The 15,966-nt window shown below is 37.3% G+C and overlaps 1 protein-coding gene and 1 pseudogene across 1 annotated transcript in view; one reads left to right on the top strand and one right to left on the bottom strand.

Moving 5' to 3' along the window:
* LRP1B (LDL receptor related protein 1B) overlaps positions 1-15,966 on the bottom strand; it is a 2,131,860-nt gene that overhangs the window by 1,662,306 nt on the left and 453,588 nt on the right. The gene's annotated exons all lie outside the window — the stretch shown is intronic.
* On the top strand, positions 2,500-2,796 carry LOC136338614 (transcription factor BTF3 homolog 4 pseudogene; annotated as a pseudogene).

Here is a 15,966-nt window from a genome sequence, read left to right as displayed (position 1 = left end):
TGTCTTTTATATGAAGGGTAGCATAAACATCATTTACTTTAAATATCTTCATTTCATAGATTCTCTAAATGGCTTAAGAAGATGTATAGATAAAAATTGACATGATTCTTTCATTCTTCTATAGAAATTTTTTTTTTTTTTTTTTTTTTTTAGATTTTATTTATTCATTATAGAGAGGAGAGAGAGAGAGAGAGAGAGAAGGGGGGAGGAGCAGGAAGCATCAACTCCCATATGCGCCTTGACCAGGCAAGCCCAGGGTTTTGAACCGGCAATCTCAGTGTTTCCAGGTTAACGCTTTATCCACTGCGCCACCACAGGTCAGGCCAGAAAAAATTATTTTTATGTATATAATTGTATTTCAAAACCTTGTGTCCCTCCTCAAATTATCACCCCCAAGCCATTCTAGAAATGCCTTAAAATATAAGTGAGCACTAAAACCAAAAATAAGTTATATATTCTCACACCATCCACTTAAAAAGTCACCAAAAACATCAACAGCAATCAGGCCAAATGACACAGTAAGTTGATCTTACTGTATAATGCTTCCAGTTAGGGCTATTCCTCATGTTTCCCAGAAAGGAAAAAAGAAAGAAAAAGTCAAATGATTACTGGAAAGATTCAATATTGATAAAACCTTTACCAGATAAGAAAGGAAAATAAATAAGTAAATGTGAACCATCATGACTTGATTATATTTTGGAAACTGACCTAAATATGGTCATGAGAAAATATAATATTTAAAATTTAATGGCATATTACCTTTAAAATGTTTTTTCTCTAATCAAATCACTGACACAAACAAAAGACAAACTACATATAAATATTTCTTTACCTTAAAATTTGTAATAAAATCACCTCATCTTATTTGGAAATATAATGTTTCCTAATTATTTTACTTTTTGGAAACTTTGATTTGATATAATTCCTAGCACCATGGAGTTCAGGGTAAAAGTGAGCAAGTAAAAAAATCATAAATTCAATTTTTAAGAATGAAAGAAAAGTAGAACTTAGAATACCAAAGGTAAGAATAAATTAAATAATTTTTTATACTGCACTGTTCCTTTATTTTAACATTTATCTAAGGATTGCTCTGTACCAGACAACACCAAAAGCAATAATTATAATGTCTAAAACTAATAGAAAGACACTCTAAGCCAAGTAAATTTAAACTAAATTTACACCCTAACCTCTAAGAAAGTCTAAGGCTGATACTCTGCTTTAGTAGCTGTGAAGAAGATCAACTATACATTTATATAGTCTTACAGTTGTATGCATATATTACATATATGTATATAATACACATAGTATATGTAATACATATATATACACAAACAATACCTCGTTAAATATATTAATCTGGAAGAAATGAAAACACTGGGAGATACTTCTTAAACATATATAAAATATAATAAGGAAACGAAAGAAAGAAAGAAATGAAAATAACAGGTCAGAAAGGATGAGGCTCAGCCAGGTAGAAAGGAGAAAGTCTGGTTGGGAAATAGTCATTGTTCAGGGTATGAAATGTTGCCAGTATAGTTCGCCTTTTCTTGTTACCATTTTATAGTTAAGAGAGACTGTTTTTCCATAAACACCCAGGAAGTTAGGGACAGGAGAAGAATGCCAGGGGAAACAGGGAGACGTTAATGACTTGGCATGGGCTAAGTGAAACAAGCATTAAAATGAACCCTTCTTTCCCTAAGGAGTTAGAAGAAAAGGTGAGGAGATTTTGACTTCTGATATTCCAATGCCAAGTTTACAGTATCTGGGATAAAGTGAGGCATAGTGCCTCTCTACATATTTTAAGTTGTGAGTTAGAACTGAAGGTAAAAGAATGTTTAAAGAATAGCAGTATTATATACATACATTTCACTAAGGAGAAATTTAAGGTAGATGTCTATTTTGAGTAAGGTTATCATATTTGAGCTGTAAATACTGTTCTATTAATAATATTTGGTATACCAAAAATTAATATAGCAGTTTCTTTAATAAAAAAAGTATTTTAATAATATATACACTTAAATAAGATGTTATACAAAAGTATCACTAATGGATTCTTAATGGGAATCCCACTCTTGGTGGAAAGCTATTTAAATTTCAGGAAAAGGAGCAAAAAATTTCAGGTAGGTTAAGGAATCATAACATTGAAAACAAATTTATATACTTATAACCAAGTTCACTGAGCCCAAAAACAGAACATTCTTTCTGGATTTTGTTTATTTGACTGTTTTCTTTTAATATTAAATGGCAGTAAGATGGGGAGAAGGAGAATAAAGATACTAAAAAGAAGGAAATTACTCTAAATTAGGCTGTTTTGTAAAGAACAGTTATACCCTGAACTTCCCACTCAGGCCCAGATAGAGAACAAGGGTACAGTTTGGAGAAAGAAGAAAGTGGTACATAGAATATACCTGAAAAATATATCTGATGACAAAAAACTTCAGAATTCTCTAAAAAAAAGAGCTAACTGTGAATAATATAACTCGTATTGAAGAGATAAATATGATTAAAGAAGATGGAACAGTTATCATTTCAACAGTCCCAAAGTCCAAGCTTCCCTTTCTGCTAACACCTTTGCAATTACTGGTCATGCAGAAGCCAAACCAATCACAAAAAGACTTCATGGTATATTAAGTAACTTCGGTGTAACAGCTTAAGAGGTCTTAGGAAGTTAGCTGAACAGCTCCCTCAGTGAATGCTGGGTAGCAAAGCACCAAAACCAGAAGACATTGAGGAGGAGGAGGATGTTCCAGATCTCATACAAAGTTTGATTAGGGAGCAAAGCATGAAGCTAACTAAAATCTTTTCTGGCTTTTGGAAGTGGGCTTGGACTAGATTTCACAAGTCAGCTATGTGGTTCCATACTTTTATAAAAAGAGAACACCACCTGTGACTAGTTCAGTGTTATAAATATTTTGTATCTTAATAATGCTGTTTGTTCAGCATTTTTCATTCATTTGATTTTGCACTTCCTCTCAGGATTTATTTTTTTGGTCAAAATACAAAGTATTGGTACAATATGAGGGTGTTTTGATTTTTATACTTGGTTTTCTGTTTTGCTTTTCTTCTTTAGATATTTTTGGTGTGTCTATATGTGTGTGGGATATGAGTGTATACAGTGAGAGTAAATTGGAAAATAGTTCTATTTATTCTCCTTCCTCCAGTAGAAATAAAACAAATCTTTACATTAAAAAGTACACAATAAAAACTTTTTTTTAGAAAAAAAATCAGGAATCTAAAACATCAAGTTTCCTGTATAGTACTACATATTCTAGAGAGAACGGTAGTTGATTAATTTGAAAATAAGGTTCATTATTCTTGAAGTTGCAGTGATTTGGGGTAATATGTGAGGCCAAACATCATAATCCATTTCAAACATCATTAGAAGAAGAAGCTTGGAAATTACTCTCAATAATATAACTTCTGAGTATATTAACGAATACATGTTATGAAAGAAAAATCTGTAACTATCCAGAGGATATTGAAATCAAAAGCAATAATGTAGTGTAGCTTATGAAAAATAAATCCAACCAGTCAAATTAAATAAATTTTCTCTCACTATAATAACAGAATTAGTGGATTACAAGAGCACATTTAAACAAAACATGTCATGGAATCACTTATGAGGTTTGCTCATAGAATTGACTCAAAGTTGAAGTAGAGGCAATTTTCAACCTGACAAATGGAAGGCAGAAAGTAATAATATATGACACAATTTTAAAGGATGAGGAGTTATTTGGTAGAACTAGCATGCATTACAAATTGTCAGATTTTACATCTGTATTTGTGATCTAGAATTGGGTAATAAGAAGTACATTTATCAAAAGCACAGTTCTAATTCAAGAAACCTCTACAATTTACACAGAAGAAAAACATTACCCCTGCAAAGCTACTAATATAGAGAATTAAATGTGCTAAAATGTGTTGTTTTTAAGAGAAAACAGAGGAAAGAAGTCAAGCGGAAATTATCTTAGGTATTGTTTAGATAAAGATAATAGCTGGTAATAGGTAAGACTATAAGGGCCACACCTGCATGGACTCACATGCTTATTTCAGTCCTAGGAAGTGAATTTTATTCTTTCCACTCTACAGGCGAGGACCATGAGGAACAGAGAAGTGAAATAATTTGCCCAAGGCAATAGTATGAGGTGGAGCCAAAATGTAATCTACCTAATCAAATTTCTATAGTTCTTTGCACTGTGCTCTAGTTAATTGCGTACAGGTTTGTAGTGTGTCTCACTAGCGAACCTTCCTCACCACTGTTCCAGAGCTGTTTTGATGAAGACAAGATGATTTAAAGAGACTTACATTAAATTTGGATTCCAGTTCCAGTAATTCCATTTACAAGCTGTGAGATACTCAATTAAAATTTAGTCTTAGTTTCCAAGTCCCTAAAAGAAAGAAAATGATATAATCTTCCCTGTTCTACACGCTTAGCATCTCAAAACCATTACTTTGTACACCTTTAAAGCAACATTTAAAATGTATTACATGAGTCCTGGGGAAGGGTTTATATATATATATATATTATATATATATATATAATATATATATTATATAGATATATCTGAATTGAATCTAACAAGACATTATGATTGGGTTAGACAAGAGAATTGCTGTCCACAGAGAGACTCATTGCCTCTCTGCAAAAACTACTAAATCATCCTAGTCAGAGAAGCTTGAGGGAAGGTGCATGGGCTTTTTCTTTCTTTCTTTCTTTTTATCAGCCTTTTTGTACTTTTGACACTTTTACTCTATAATTCACTCTCATACCAAAAATAATACTTTTTAGCATTATAATGGGGGGCATATTCTAGAGAATAGCAATATATTTCAAGAGATGTAACACAACTTATAAAGGTGGAATAGCTGGGGGAAAAATTTAAGAGTACCCTGCAGAGAAGAGTGTAGAGAGAACGGAGGGAAGCTCTTGTAAAGGTGCCCCCAGTCACCCAGTACCTCTCTAGACAGTTGAAAATCCTGCCACTCTTCAAAGGGCTCAGACATAAGGCAGTAACAGGGTGACTGCCAAGGCCTCCTCTCTGTTCTGAGGAGCGCCAGTCTCTGGGGCATGATCTTCCTTCCCCATTGTGAGCCTGACTGGAATCGGGAGTCTCTACAAGCCCCTCATGAGGATGAGAGTGCCTAGGGAATGACTTCTTTCTGCTATTTTATTCTTTTTTTCTTTTTCAAGCAAGTACAAATCCAGGATTCTGAGGGGAAAAAATAATGATACAATCTAAATTAAGCTAATGGTTCCTATTGCCCTAAAGTTAAGGAGAAATGTAGACTGTATCGCCACAGGAGTAAATCAGACAGGTGCAAAGTTTTTCTTGAAATATGACTTGCACCCACTTGCTACTTAGAAAGAAGTTAATTTGACAGCAATGCAACATTGGTGAGACATGAACTTAACACTTTCGCCCTCCTACTAGCATCACCATTAAAAGGCCATTTGTGGCCCTGGCCAGTTGGCTCAGTGGTAGAGCGTCAGCCTGGCGTGCAGGATTCCCGGGTTCAATTCCTGGCCAGGGCACACAGGAAAAGTGCCCATCTGCTTCTCCACCCCTCCCCCTCTCCTTCCTCTCTCTCTTTTCCCCTCCAGCAGCTGAGGTTCCATTGGAGCAAAGTTGGCAACAGAGCGACGCCCCAGATGAGCAGAGTGTCGCCCCCTGGTGGGCGTGCCGGGTGGATCCCAGTCGGGCGCATGCGGGAGTCTGTCTGACTGTCTCCCCGTTTCTGGCTTCAGAAAAATACAAATAAAATAAAATTAAATTAAAATTTTTAAAAAAGGCCATTTGTGGTCATTTTACTTTCACTTTTGAAGTACTGTAGACATACTGTTCACTTTTACTCTATGTTAATCTGTTGAGACTCCTGATCCATAGGCTGTTGCAAAACAACATCCTTGACTGACTCTGTCTGCTTTTACATGCAATGCTTGGCTTAAAAAATGTTTTCCTTACCTTTATTCCTTGAAAGAATCAGTTCTCTTCCTCTTTCCCTTCTGTGTGAATTTTCTGGGTGGGGAGGGTGTGTGTGCCAGGAATGCTGTGTCTGCCAACAGGTGGCCAGACACTAGATCAGTCTCTCTCAATCAGCCAGTCCCCATCTGCTAGCTGGAATCTCCATGTGTTCATTCTGCTCGTTACAGCAGCTGAGCCTAAAACTGAGCTCTTTGTGGGCTTCAGGCAGATGCTTAACAAGGTGAGCCAGAGGGAGTCTGGCCGTTAAGAGCTGTGTTAAGATGGCCTCAGCTGGAATCTGTTTTCCTTATGTTTTTCAAGTATTTGCCTACAGCGTCCCCTGATAGATTTACCACAGACCTCCACGGGGGCATCAATCCGATATGGCGATGATACTCGATACCTCAAACAAAAATGCGTGTCCCCTGCTATTTTGTCAGACTTTATATTTTATTTTGACTTTAAAGGTGTTTTACTCATCATCAACATCCTGGCTTAGGTACTAGTAGTTTTTGAGTCTTGGTAGTAACGTGAAAGATAATCACAACGTGAACTATTGTATGAAAAGATATGGCATCAGAAATTAAGCATCATGGGATATGGCACATCAGAGGCGGTGCTGCCTCAGGACGTGTTCCCACTGGTTAGCAATAACAATTCCAAGGGTCTCTGATGGACAGGGCAGCTCAAGGGAGGGGAGCCCCATTCTGTACAGAGGCTGGTACAGACTAACCTGTACTGACAAATAAAATAATTATCTAAACTGCTTTAACATTTTATCTTAAGTTTAGACATTTTCTAAAATGATGTACATTTTTAAACTGTTCTTTTAAGCACGTTTTATTCTGTTCCTTTTCTATTCCTATTCTGCTCATGGGTCGTACAGTAGGTGGAGTAAAAATGAGGGCAGACGAAAAGAACCCATTTTTATAATAAACAATAATTATTAAAAATTCTTTACATGGGGGCCAACCCAGCAAGAGTCTGATAGCTGGAAAAGAGCTGAGTCGGTCCAATTCATATTCTTAAACAGAATAAGAAGAAAGGCCTGGGTGACATTGTACATTAAGTGAAAGCACTTTTATTTAATTGAGGTTTGAAGTCTAGTTAATTGAGGCAAACACAAAGGCAAAACTGTCTCGGAAAACTGTGGGCGGGCATTTGAAAACCACCTGAAGCACAATTTTCAGCTGAGCCAACTTTTGTCAAACATCACGTGGCGTGGCCAGTTTGGGCCTTCCTAGTAGAATCTGAAGCCCGGGGATCCCAGCCTCAGCGTCCACCACCATGCAGGGAGAAGATGTGGGACAGGGAAACTGGTGTTCCAATGGGGGAATCCCTGCATCGGCTGTGTGTGAACGAGGGCCCTGGGCACAGAACATCACAATCGTCCGCGCTGCTTCCACTGCACCAGCAGTGCCGAGGAGCTGCGGAGGGAATCAGCTGAGCTGTCCTTGGATTTGAGTCCGATCTGAACACTAGAGCAGAAAAGAAAAATGTGCTTTCTTTCCTAATGCACTTGAAAATACTGTTTTAACTCATTTTATGGTTTAACATGTGCTTTCTCGTCCATGTTTTAAGGCTATTACGTTTTTGCACTACTTTTTCCAAATCAGATATTTCCAGGATTCTTTTGTCCTTTTATCCCCAACTGCCCATTATGCTAATTAAAAATCAGTTTTTATGGGTAAAATTTGTGCCTGAAGATATAAAGCTAGCCTTAACCAGTATCACTAAATACAGTATTCATGAATCAGAAGAAACTTGCTTCATTATTGAGATAGGAAAGCTTCCTTATCAATAAATGAGTTATATGGTTTTGAGATTAGGAAAACATCGTATCTTATACATAGATGGCTGCCTATACTTAATAATCTGAGCTGAAGTTGGCACTCCTTCCCTGAATATCAAGTCTGATACGCTCCACTCTATAGAAATGGGTTTATTTGTGTAACCTTGTAGGTTTTCTTATGTGTGAGAACTTCTTTCTGACATGTAAATTCTCCTGGATGGGCCCAGCCTTAAATTATGACCTCACAGCATGTCAGCAGTCAGGAAACAGTGGCTTGAACATAAGAACCAAATAAAGTATAAGCACCACTAGTAGGACATGCAGAGAAAAATAAGAAAGGAACAGGATATTACAGTACCCCTGAAAAAATGGCCAGGTTCCCCAAGCAAAGTCCATTTGCCATAGGTCCCACCTTTATCTATTTTAATAATAATGAACATTTTACCTATTAATTTGTATTAAAAGGAAAATACTTTAATACAAAATCATCCAGAGGGCTTCCAAATTCAGATTTTCCAGGTCCTAGTTCACGTCGGCTCAGAATTTCCAGGGATGGTACTTAGGCCTGCCTGTGCAGTTTGAAAAGGTTTTAGGTGGCTCAGGCACATTGCTAGTGAAGAATCATGGTGTGACTGCTCACTTTTATTTAGGCTCTCCAAGGGGGCCCACTACACCTTCCTTCAACTCTCCACCACGATTCCTGTCCTCAGACAGGAAAATGTAATATGTCAGATGAAAAATACATTCATGTACTCTCTGTTCTGTTCCTTCATACTTTTCCATATCAAAATATAAAGTCAATTGGTTTCTCCTAAAGCCTAGAGGAAAGATATACATAAAAATATTCACCTGTTCTTTCTTATATCCAAGCCTACCACCTCTTTGATCTGAGATATGGTAAAACATCTGGTTTCCAGCCTCCCAAGCCAGACTATGGAGTTCAAAGTTAGACTCCATCACTTACCAACTCTAGAATCTTAGAATAATTACTTTGCTATTCTGTATCTAAGTTCTCTCATCTATAAAATGGAGACACAATCTAATTAGGTGGTCACAGGGCATAGGTATTATGTGGAAAACATTTAAATTAGTATCTGAACATATTATTTTCTCACAGTATTCTTCAATCTAGATTTTGTACGGCAATGACAATACTGTCTACTTCGTTTTAGAATTTCTCTTTTCTAGCTTCTATGACAATATTCTATCCTGGTTCATCTCCAATCTTTCTCACTATTTATTCACAATGTTTTTGAGGGATAGGGTTGTCTGCTTCTGTTCACCCATTCAATGTAGTATTCCTCAAGGTAATCTGCTCACCTACCTAAATGTTAATGACTTCCTCATATTATCTGAGTTTCAGAGTTAACTATTCATCTCATTACAGATTCTTTTTCTCTTAATTCTGCTCCTCTTTCATTTATCAATACAAGTTGTCAGCTACAGTGTTAGGAATTTACTGCCAAAACTATGATTTAAGAAAAATTTGTAACTCTTTTAGAATATAGGTATCAAGCAGAACCTTAAAATATATATGCATTTATGAAAATGGTGTTTTCAATTTTTTTCCATACAAAAGAGACATGGCTTTTAATTCATTTAACACTATGACATGTCAATTTTATGGTACTGAATTAAAGGTGAAAAAATTTTCATTTGAGTCATCAAAAGACTGGTTCTACAAGCCCTTTCTCCTCCTGTAGGCTGTAGTATTTTTGGATAAATGCTGTTTAAACATTATCAACTGAAGTTTTATATTTAGTTGAAATAGCTAACCCCTAAAATTGATTTCTGCTTGTGGAGTCTATCCACAAAAATTTCTCAGGAAAACCTCACAATTGATTTCACAAGATAGTGAGTGAGCTGGTAGAATTTTTGGCAGGATAGGCAGTAGAGAAGGATAGCCATGTGGAGTTTTCCTCAGAAATTTAGTGACCAAGGGGGCAGACAATATTGTATCCCTTGGAAGAGGGATATATAAAGTCACCTCAACACATCATGTAGATTAAAGGTATAGAAGATTCAATTATAATCTGATTGATTCTTAAAGTAACTAAAGAGGAAAAAAATAACCTACATCATTTATAAAGTGGGTTCAGGAGCAATGAAGCAGGAAGCATCAACTCCCATATGTGCCTTGACTGGACAAGCCCAGGGATTTGAAACCAGTGACCTTAGCATTCCCCAGGTCAAAGCTTTATCCACTGCACCACCACAGATCAGGCCAGCAATGGAAACAAAGAAAAAAAAAGACACAATGACAACACACATCTATGACCTGAGAATATTTTATATTCTAGTTCTAATGGCAAGATTATATAGATAATGGGAAGACAGATAGCATTCCAATGATTCAAAGTATTCCAATGCCTTTGGTAAGATGGTTGTAGCAGGCTACACTTGTCTGAAGCTAGCAAATGTTCTTTAGATTCACTTCCTCTGATTCCAGGGCAATATCTGATTTTGATTTGACTTTTCATTCATGGATGAAAAATGGTTTGGTAAGAGAACAAAAGTTCTCAGTTACCTGAATTACATTTATCATTGTGAGCTAATGTTTGATTTATGTTGTCTTCTTGTAAACATCTGTCCACGGGTCCTATAGACTTCCTTCATATAACATGAAATTAGCACTCCAGGCCACTTTATAGCCTTAGTTATAGTCTATAGTAATAGCCTTCTAGCATCTTGTCTATGGTCTTACTCCCTCCAATTCATCATTTACAATGTTTCCAGTATGACCTTCTTCAAATGCAAATCTTGTCATTTTATTCACTTGCTTAAATTCCTTTAATGTTTCCCCACTGCCTACATAATAAAGTTTAAATTGCTTAGCGGGGCGCAAAGCTCTTCCTGATCCATCTATCGCTTACATTTTCAGTTCTGTCTCCTGAAATAACTCCCACACTATCACCGGTATCTTGCTCCAAGCCTCTCAGATATGTTACACTTTTTCATAATTCCATGCTTTTGAGCATGCAGTCCCTGCTGCTAGAAATGTCCTTCCTTTCCTTTCTGCTTGCCTACAATCAGGTCAGTGTTCTGATTTTGGCATGATTGTTAAGGTCACTATGAATATTCTAATACCAGACAATTCTTTTCTCCATGTCTATGTTCCATGTGCATCAAATATAACCTATAATCCTTAATTTCACTTATTACTTTATATATCTTTTTATCTATTTTATTATAACCTCACTGAGTTTAGTGACCAGATCTTACTCATCTATATAGTCATAATAGTTATCATACTTGTCAGTCCAGGGACTATGGCCACTGTCATGGCCACCTGGCACATGCAGGTTTCCAATATGTTTGGATAGATTGTAAAGAAACAATGGAGCCAAGAACTGGTGGGCCATTATCGTTCATTTTAGCTCGCACCCAGCGAGTGAGTAAATACACACAGTGGGAAAACACTTCCCTTTCCATTCATGGCTCCCAAAGCCACTGACACATCTGAGTTTTCCGAGAATCAAAGGCCCCACCAGTTCAACAGAGCTTACAAAGCCCCTCAGTTCTGTTCCTCTTCAGCGTGCCTCCATCTTGGCTGCCAACCTCCTCTGCAACCAGTGGCCTCTCTCCAAAATGGCCTCCTAACTCCTCCTTTTAAAACTCTTTGGTGTGAAAATCCCTCCTCCAGCACACATTAGCACAACCAAGCCCTTTCCCAAGCATGAAGGTAATTAGCCGTATCATCAGGGTGACAGCCATTCATGTAGGCAGAGCTATTTTTAATAATAAAAGTGAGCAAAACCAGAAAATACAGATATTACAAACTTATTCGCCCAACAATATTATTTTACCTATATTAGACACTCAGTTTTGTTGAATTACTTAAACAACCACGGAGATGTCAAGTAGGTGATGACATAAATAAGTAAATAAGTACATAAATAAATAATTTTTACTTAGTGCTTACAGTAAGCCGAAGGCAACACTGAATACACTTTAATTAAGTGATACTTAATCTCTAGATTTTCTGGGAGGAAAACAGAGAGGAGGAAATAAATATAGTTCATAAAAATCCTAGTAATAAAATCAACTTTGGAAATCTAGTAAACTAAAATAACACAATAATAGCAATATATTTAAATAAAAATGGTTAAACTATATAAATTGTACAGATTTGTGATTCTATATTTAGCAGTTATATTTATCTTAACAGAATAACTTCCTATACAAAGCACATTTAAAACATCCTCTTAAAAATGAAGTGAGAAGAAAGACATTTATGGAAAACAGTAAAAGGCAATTTCTATTGTCAATATGCTTTATACTGGCAGTTATTTTTAATGAGATCACGGTTTGATTTTATTTTAAAAAGGACATTTACCTTTCTTTTGCTTCCCAGGCATGTGTATTTGTTACAAGTTTCAGTTTTGTTTTTGAAAATATTTCTTAAGGGCCCCTCTGCCTATCTCCTTGGCATTATGAAATGCCCTTGAGAACTATTTGGATGATAACAAGTGCTGCAAACTGCAGGTGAATGGGCCTTGGCATTGCCCAAATAGCAAACCAAAGCATTTTATAATAATAGAGAGAGACTGGGGAGTCCTTATGAATATGTTATTAAGCACCTGCACTCCAGTTCCTCAGACTGGAGCTGTTTGAAAAGATGGGGTGCTAGCTTTTGGCCAGAATTGATATTTGTATAGAAATTAGGTCTGTCTGTTTTTACAAATAAATTGACTTAAATTACCACAATTGAACTATGCTTTTCCTCAGTACCTATTTGAATGTTGAAATCCCATCATGTAACTAATCCTGCTCTAACCATATACTTTTCTATGTAGAAAGGGTGTGACCTTGGAGAAGCATTAAAAATCATTTTCTATGCTGGGAGTTATGGGTTTGTTTTTTGTTGTTGTTGTTGTTGTTTAAGAGATGAACATTATCCATATGAACAACAAAGCACAGATAGATAGGGGTTCTGCAATTTACTATTTAGAGGAATGGATGTAGCAATGTAATGCAGGTAGCATAAGAAAAGATGGGTAAAATATTCAGAAGTGAAAATAAAAAGTCTGGAGAAGAAAAACATTGAAGGGGGATGTATGGCCAGAGGCTGCTGCCATTGTGGCCATGCAGATGCAGGTTCTCATTTGGATTCTGCAGACGGTAAAGCAACAGTGGAGCCATGAAACGGTGGGTTATTCCTTCATTAAAGTCTCGCGCTGGCGGATGAGCAAACAGGCAGGGAAAACACTTCCCTCTCATTCAGGGCTCCCAAAACCCTGACACATTCTCCGGTTCCACAACCAGGAGAATCTTCTCTGGTTCCTTCTAGAATCAAAGGCCCCACTAGTCTTAGCTGAGCTCACAAAGCCCCTCAGCTCTGGTTCCCCATCTACACTCCTTCTCCCCAGCAAACACTGGCTGCTTCTTCAGCACTCTGCATTCTCTCCTCTCTCACTCTGCAAACATGGCTTCTCTCTGCCTCTTCTTCTCTGCTCTTTTAAAAACTTTCTGGTGTGAAAACCTCTCCTCCAGCAGGCAAAACAATGTACCTTCCCAAGCAGGAAGATAATTTGCAATTTCACAGACCACATATACCGGGTGCTGCCAGCACCATTCTGTAACAATAAAAGTGAACAAACTCAAAAAAATACAAATTTTATAAACTCATTTGCCCAACAGGGGACTTGCTCAATTCTTTAAACTCAGAAAGGCAGTGTCAGGAAGGTTTATGAATAGGATCCACACAATATTTTCCATGGAACTCTAAGCAAATTAAGACAAGAATTCAAATAGGATCAGAAACAGAATACTCTTGCTGCTGCTGTTGTCTTTAAATAAATAGACTGTTTCAGCCTGACCAGACTGTGGTGCAGTGAGGAGAGTGTCGGACTGGGATGAAGAGGAGCCAGGTTTGAAACCCTGAGGTTGCTGGCTTGAGTGCAAGCTCATCTGGTTTGAGTAAGGCTCACCAGCTTGATTGGGGGGTTGCTGGCTTCAGTGTGGGATCATAGAGGTGACCTCATGGTAATTAGCATGAGCCCAGAGGTTACTGTCTTGAGCTCAAAGGTTGCTGTCTTGAGCCCAAGGCCGCTGCCTTGAACAAGAGGTCACTCGCTCTACTGTAGTCCACAGTTAAGGCACACATGAGAAAGTAATCAGTGAACAACTAAGGAGCCACAACAAAAAATTGATGCTTCTCATCTCTCTCCTTTCCTGTCTGTCTGTCCCTATCTGTCTCTCTCTTTCACTGTCTTTATCAAAATAATAATAATAATAATAAGTAAATAGACTGTTTCAAAGCTTGAGTGATACAGTTTGTTGGAGACATTTAATGAGTGCACTCTACCCCCTAATAGAAGATTAAAGTGTGATCACTACTGTTATTAATCCTATTTAAATTTCATGGAGCAGGACATTCAGTGAGGTAGAATTCTTCCTTTTTCTTCGCAGACATTGACTTATTGAACAAATATGGATAAAATATTTTAGAAACCCTAATTTATCCTTCCAAAAACTTGGAAACGTAGCAGAAGCAAAATATCAGCTTGAATCAGACTCAATTGCTGTGAAGGCCACTGTGGCATTCAAAACAAGACCTCTTTGGAAAGAATGAATGCTAATTTCCAGCCAGAAACAAGGTCTGTAGAGAATTTTTTAAATCAGCCTGACCAGGCGGTGGCACAGTAGATAGAGTGTTGGATTGGGACGCAGAGGACCCAGGTTCAAAACCCCGAGGTCTCCAGCTTGAGTGCAGACTCATCTGGTTTGAGCAAAGCTCACCAGCTTGAGCCCAAGGTCGCTGGCTTGAGCAACAGGTCTCTCGTTCTGCTGTAACCCCACAGTCAAGGCACATATGAGAAAACACTTAATTAACAACTAAGGTGCCACAACAAAGAACTGATGCTTCTCCTCTTTGTCCCTTCCATCTTCTGTCCCTATCTATTCCTCTTTGTATCTCTTTCTCTGTCTCTGTCACACACACAAAAAAAATATGTGATAGTAGAGAAAGATGGGAGCTATATATGGGCTCCTACCTCAAGTAAAAGACTGGGGGGGAACAGAGTACTTGGGTTTGTGATGCTGAATATATGGAGATCCCTCTTCACTCAGCCTTTCTAGGTGCAGGCTGTTCCAGAAAAAAAGACTAAGTGAAATCAAAATCAAAAGATTGAAAACTCAGACTTAATCAGTATGCATTGCCCAAACTAAGTATAAAACTGACTCTCTCCCTCCATAATGACTCTAAATAGGGTTGTAATATGTATTAATGACAATGGCAGTGAATGGAGCTCATGGATGGCCTTATGAGTTGAATTTTATATCTAAAAAAGATATATTGAATACTTAACCTCCTGAATCTGTGAATGTGCCTTATTTAGAAATAAAATATTTACAAATGTAAACAAGTTAAGATGAGATTATTATGACAAGCCTTGGTTAAATATACTAGTGTCCTTATAAAAAGAGAGAAATGTGGAAAGAAACACACAGAAATGAGAAAGACAGACAAAGACAGGCACAGAGGTAAGACAGCCACATGAGCATGGAAGGAGAGAGTGGACTTAGACTGACAAAAACCAAGCAATGTCTTGGGTTACCAGAAATTGGAAGGTGCAAGGAAGAATTCTTCCCTATAGGCCTGGAGAAACATAACCCTGACAATTCCTTGATTTCCGACTATAGCCTTTGGAGCTGTGATACAATAAATGTCTGTATTTATATATACAGCACTTATTTGTGATACTCTTATGGAATCCCTAAGAATCTAATATAGATGCCAACATTTTCACAGGGCCAAGAGCAACTCAGTGGCAGCAGTTGAGATCAATAAAGGAGACTTTTTGAATTTTGAACTTGCCAGGAATCATTTATATCATCTCTTTCCAGAGGGTTGATAGCAGTTAAGGCATCTCCCTTCTTCAAAGAAAACTAATATGCATTCCAGTAATATCAGGGGATATCTCATAATTATTACAGGAGGGATGACCCCAATGAGGAGAGACAATATTCTTTATAATAAAGGCTTAAAGGATGCAGAATAGTAGAAGCATCTTGGAAAGGGAACTTCAGTTTCTCTGGGATCTCAGAATGGTGAAATCTTAAATCTTACTAAAGGATCAAATTTTTCCTACGTAGGGAGGGAACCATGTTCTCCAAGGTGGACAGACTTTGTTGTATGCAGAAGTTACCCATAGCCCAGCTACACCTTACCAAGGACTTGATAATTATTAGGATATAAAGCTTGTTGAA

The sequence above is a fragment of the Saccopteryx bilineata genome, chromosome 5 (assembly GCF_036850765.1).
Source record: "Saccopteryx bilineata isolate mSacBil1 chromosome 5, mSacBil1_pri_phased_curated, whole genome shotgun sequence".
Lineage (NCBI taxonomy): Eukaryota > Metazoa > Chordata > Mammalia > Chiroptera > Emballonuridae > Saccopteryx > Saccopteryx bilineata.
This window is presented reverse-complemented; position numbering and strand designations above follow the sequence as displayed.